General features: G+C 34.8%; 1 non-coding gene across 1 annotated transcript; it reads left to right on the plus strand.

Annotated features, from left to right (window-relative positions):
- The first annotated feature begins 665 nt into the window (after window positions 1-665).
- On the plus strand, window positions 666-773 carry LOC148564411 (small nucleolar RNA R71). The gene has a single exon (XR_015884735.1). It is a non-coding gene; the product is annotated as a small nucleolar RNA R71 (small nucleolar RNA).
- Window positions 774-5,232: the final 4,459 nt, after the last annotated feature.

The raw sequence follows: 5,232 nt of genomic DNA on the forward strand, positions 1-5,232 counted from the left end.
CTGGCCCACTTGTGCCTCCAAATTTCTAATGGGGGATCTTGTTTCATTCATGAAACTTAGAGTGGCCTTAGATAGATCAGAGACTATATTTGCTAAGCTAGATAGATTCTGCTCAGAATTCTTTGTTTGTTGCTGAGTGGATGATGGAAAAGGCTTGCTATTGCTAAACCTGTTTCGTCCACCATTATTAAAGCCTTGTTGAGGCTTTTGTTAATTCTTCCATGATAAATTTGGATGATTTCTCCATGAGGGATTATAGGTATTTCTATAGGGTTCCCCATGTAATTCACCTCTGCTATTGCAGGGTTCTCAGGATCATAAGCTTCTTCTTCAGAAGATGCCTCTTGAGTACTGTTGGAAGCAGCTTGCAATCCATTCAGACTCTGAGAAATCATATTGACTTGCTGAGTCAATATTTTATTCTGAGCTAATATGGCATTCAGAGTATCAATTTCAAGAACTCCCTTCCTCTGAGGTGTCCCATTTCTCACAGGATTCCTCTCAGAAGTGTACATGAACTGGTTATTTGCAACCATGTCAATGAGTTCCTGAGCTTCTGCAGGCATTTTCTTTAGGTGAATGGATCCACCTACAGAATGGTCCAATGACATCTTTGATAATTCAGACAGACCATCATAGAATATATCCAGGATGGTCCATTCTGAAAGCATGTCAGAAGGACACTTTTTGGTCAGTTGCTTATATCTCTCCCAAGCTTTATAGAGGGATTCACCTTCTTTCTGTTTAAAGGTTTGAACATCCACTCTAAGCTTTCGAAGCTTTTGAGGAGGAAAGAACTTGGCTAAGAAAGCTGTGACCAGCTTATCCCAAGAGTTCAGGCTATCCTTAGGTTGAGAGTCCAACCATATTCTAGCTCTGTCTCTTACAGCAAACGGGAAAAGCATAAGTCTGTAGACCTCGGAGTCAACCCTATTGGTCTTAACAGTATCACAGATCTACAAGAATTCAGTTAAGAACTGAAAAGGATCTTCTGATGGAAGTCCATGAAACTTGCAGTTCTGTTGCATCAGAGAAACTAAGTGAGGCTTTAGCTCAAAATTGTTTGCTCCAATGGCAGGGATTGAGATGCTTCTTACATGTAAATTGGAATTTGGTGCAGTAAAGATACCAAGCATCTTCCTTGCATTGTTATTATTTTCGTCCAAGTCTCCTTCTTTTTCTAAAATTTCTGTCAGATTTTCTCCAGAGAGTTGTGCTTTAGCTTCCCTTAGCTTCCTCTTTAGAGTCCTTTCAGGTCCAGGATCAGCTTCAACAAGAATGTTCTTATCCTTGTTCCTGCTCATATGAAAAAGAAGAAAACAGAAAAGAAGAGGAATCCGCTATGTCACAGTATAGAGATTCCTTTATGTGAGTAGAAGAAGAAAAGAAATTCGAACACAGAAAGAGGGAGATGGTTCGAATTTGTAAGAAGAAGGGAAGTGTTAGTAGATAAATAAATAATTAGAAGGAGTTGAGAGAGAAGAATTCGAAAATTAAATAAAATAAAATAAAAATATTTTTATTTTTTATTTAAAATTAAAGTGAAAATTCAAAAATTTTAAAAAGAAAAATTAAATTAAATTAAAACTTAAATCAATTAGTTAATTAAAAAGAAATTTTGAAAAAGAGGAAGGTGATTTTCAAAAATTAGAGAGAGAATTAGTTAGGTAGTTTTGAAAAAGATATGATTGAAATAGTAAACTTTTAAAATCAAACAAAAAGTCAACTAGTTAATTGAAAAAGATTTGAAAATCAATTTTTGAAAAGATAAGAAGTTAAAAAAGATTTTGAAATTAAAATTGAAAAAGATATGATTGAAAGATATTTTGAAAAAGATTTGAAAAGGAAATTTAAAAAGATTTGATTTTGAAAATTAAAGTTGATTACTTGACTAACAAGAAACAAAAAGATATGATTTTAAAATTTTAAAGATTGAACCTTTCTTAATAGGAAAGTAACAACTTGAAATTTTTTAATCAAAATATTAAATGTTAGTAATAAATTCGAAAATATGAAATAGAAATAAGAAAAAGATTTTGAAAATAAATTTTGAAAATTTTGAAATTATGAAAGAAAAAATGAAAAAGATTTGATTTTTGAAAAAGATTTGAAAAAGATAGAATTTTTAAATTGAAGATTTGATTTGACTCATAAGAAACAACTAAATTTTAAAAAGTTTTAAAAAAGTCAAGTCAAAATTTCGAAAATTTATGAGAAAATAAGGGAAAGATATTTTTTTTATTTTTGGATTTTTAATGAAGAAAGAGAAAAACATCAAAAAGACTCAATGCATGAAAATTTTGGATCAAAACAAATGATGCATGCAAGAACACTATGAATGTCAAGATGAACACCAAGAACACTTTGAAGATCAAGATGAACATCAAGACTTATTTTTGAAAATTTTTAAGAAAAGAAAAAAATGCAAGACACCAAACTTAAAAATTTTTATTCTCTAGACACTAACAAATTGAAAATGCATATGATAAACAAGAAAAGATCCAAAACATGAAAATACAAAGATCAAACAAGAAAAATCATCAAGAACAACTTGAAGATCATGAGGAACACATGTATGAATTTCAAAAATTAAAGAACAATTATAAAAGCATGCAATTGACACCAAACATAAAAATTGACACAAGAATCAAACAAGAAACATCAAATTTTTGGTTTTTATGATTTTATTAAATTTTTTGGATTTTTCTAAAATTATTTGGAAAAAAAAAGAAAAATAAGGATTTCAAAATTTTTAATGAGAATTCCAGGAATCATGCAATGTTAGTCTAAAGCTCCGGTCCAAGAATTAGACATGGCTTGCTAGCCAGCCAAGCTTTCAGTGAAAGCTCCGGTCCAAAATACTAGACATGGCCAATGGCCAACCAAGCTTCAGCAGATATAAATCAGACATACAATAGCTGATACGATGAGAATCCAAGGACTCTTGCCATGATAGGTGGAAGCCTCAGTCCAAAAATTTAGACATGGCTTGACAGCCAGCCAGGCATCAACAGATCATGAAGAAACTCTAGAATTCATTCTTAAAAATTCTGAAGCCATAGAATAATTTATTTTTAAATTTTTTTTGTATTATTTTCGAAAAATAAGAAATAAAAAGCTTAAAAATTAAAATAAAATTACCTAATCTGAGTAACAAGATGAACCGTCAGTTGTCCAAACTCGAACAATCCACAGACATTGTCGGCTTGAAGCAAGCTATGGTCACCTTGTAAATCTCAGTCAGGCGGATTCAAATGGTTATAGAGGTTTAATAATTAAAAGATAAATAAAATATAAAATAAAGATAGAGATACTTATGTAATTCATTGGTGAGAATTTCAGATAAGCGTATGAAGTTGCTTTGTTCCTTCTGAATCTCCGCTTTCCTACTACTTTCATCCAATCCTTCCTACTCCTTTCCATGGCAAGCTGTATGTAGGGCATCACCGTTGTCAATGACTACTTCCCATCCTCTCAGTGAAAATGGTCCAAGATGCGCTGTCACCGCACGGCTAATCATCTGTCGGTTCTCGATCCTGCTGGAATAGGATTCAGTAATCCTTTTGCGTCTGTCACTACGCCCAGCACTCGCGAGTTTGAAGCTCGTCACAGCCATCCCTTCCCGGATACTACTCGGAATACCACAGACAAGGTTTAGACTTTTCGGATCTCAAGAATGGCCGCCAATAGTTCTAGCCTATACCACGAAAACTCTGATCGTCAATCAGGAGGCTAAGAGATATGCATTCAAGCGTGTTTACATGTAGAACGGAAGTGTTTGTCAGGCACGCGTTCATAAGTGAAAATGATGATGAGCGTCACATAATCATCACATTCATCATGTTCTTGTGTGTGAATGAATATCTTAGAGAAGAAATAGGCTTGAATTGAATAGAAAAACAATAGTACTTTGCATTAATTCATGAGGAACAGTAGAGCTCCACACCTTAATCTATGGTATGTAGAATCTCTACCGTTGAAAATACATAAGTGATAATGGTCCAGGCATGGCCGAATGGCCAGCCTCCAAAAGAGGGTTCAATCATCAAAACATGATCAAAAGATAAGATCAAACTATAAATACAATAGTAAAAAGTCCTATTTATACTAAACTAGTTACTAAGGTTTACAGAAATAAGTAAATGATGCAGAAATCCACTTCCAGGCCCACTTGGTGTGTGCTTGGGCTGAGCATTGAAGCTTTCACGTGTAGAGGTCTTCCTTGGAGTTAAACTCCAATTTTGTAACCTGTTTCTGGCGTTTAACTCTGCTTTGCAACCTGTTTCTGGCGTTTAACTCCAGAATAGGGCAGAGAGATGGCGTTAAACGCCAGTTTGCGTCATCTAAACTCGGGCAGAGTATGGACTATTATATATTTCTGGAAAGCCCTGGATGTCTACTTTCCAACGCAATTGAGAGCGCGCCATTTGGACTTCCTTAGCTCCAGAAAATCTATTTTGAGCACAGGGAGGTCAGAATCCAACAGCATCTGCAGTCCTTCTTCAGCCTCTGAATCTGATTTTTGCTCAAGTCCCTCAATTTCAGCCAGAAAATACCTGAAATTACAAAAAAACACACAAACTCATAGTAAAGTCCAGAAATGTGAATTTTTTTTAAAAACTAATAAAAATATACTAAAAACGAACTAAATCATACTAAAAACTATGTAAAAACAATGCCAAAAAGCGTATAAATTATCCGCTCATCATGAAGCAAAGAAAGTGAGATGGGAAGAATGCAAGATGGTCACTATAAGTGATAAGGGGACTGAGGAAGAGCTGAACAAACCCTTAGAACACTCTGGAGATACTTCAGCAGAGAAGCAGGAAGAGGGTAACCAATAAACCAAAACTACACAGAAGGAGATCCTGAAACTCTATGCACCTTTTCCCCAAAGACTCAAAGGTGGTGTAGAAAAGAGAATATACTCAAAGTTCCTCGACATGTTTGCATCCCTTCAAGTAAACATACCATTTATCAAGGCTCTCCAACAAATGCCCTCATACATTAAGTGTATGAAGGAGCTGCTGACCAGGAAAAGCTCACTCAAAGGAGGGCAAACAATAGTGATGAATAAGGAGTGCAGTGCTCTCATTCAACCAGATTTGCCTACAAAAAGGAAGGATCCAGGGAGTTTTCATATCCCCTGTGCCATAGGAGAAACACTGATTGATAAGGGACTCTGTGATCTGGGAGCAAGCATTAATTTAATGCCTCTATCCCTCATGAAGA

The sequence above is a fragment of the Arachis ipaensis genome, chromosome B5 (genome assembly GCF_059453495.1).
Source record: "Arachis ipaensis isolate K30076 ecotype BB chromosome B5, ASM5945349v1, whole genome shotgun sequence".
Lineage (NCBI taxonomy): Eukaryota > Viridiplantae > Streptophyta > Magnoliopsida > Fabales > Fabaceae > Arachis > Arachis ipaensis.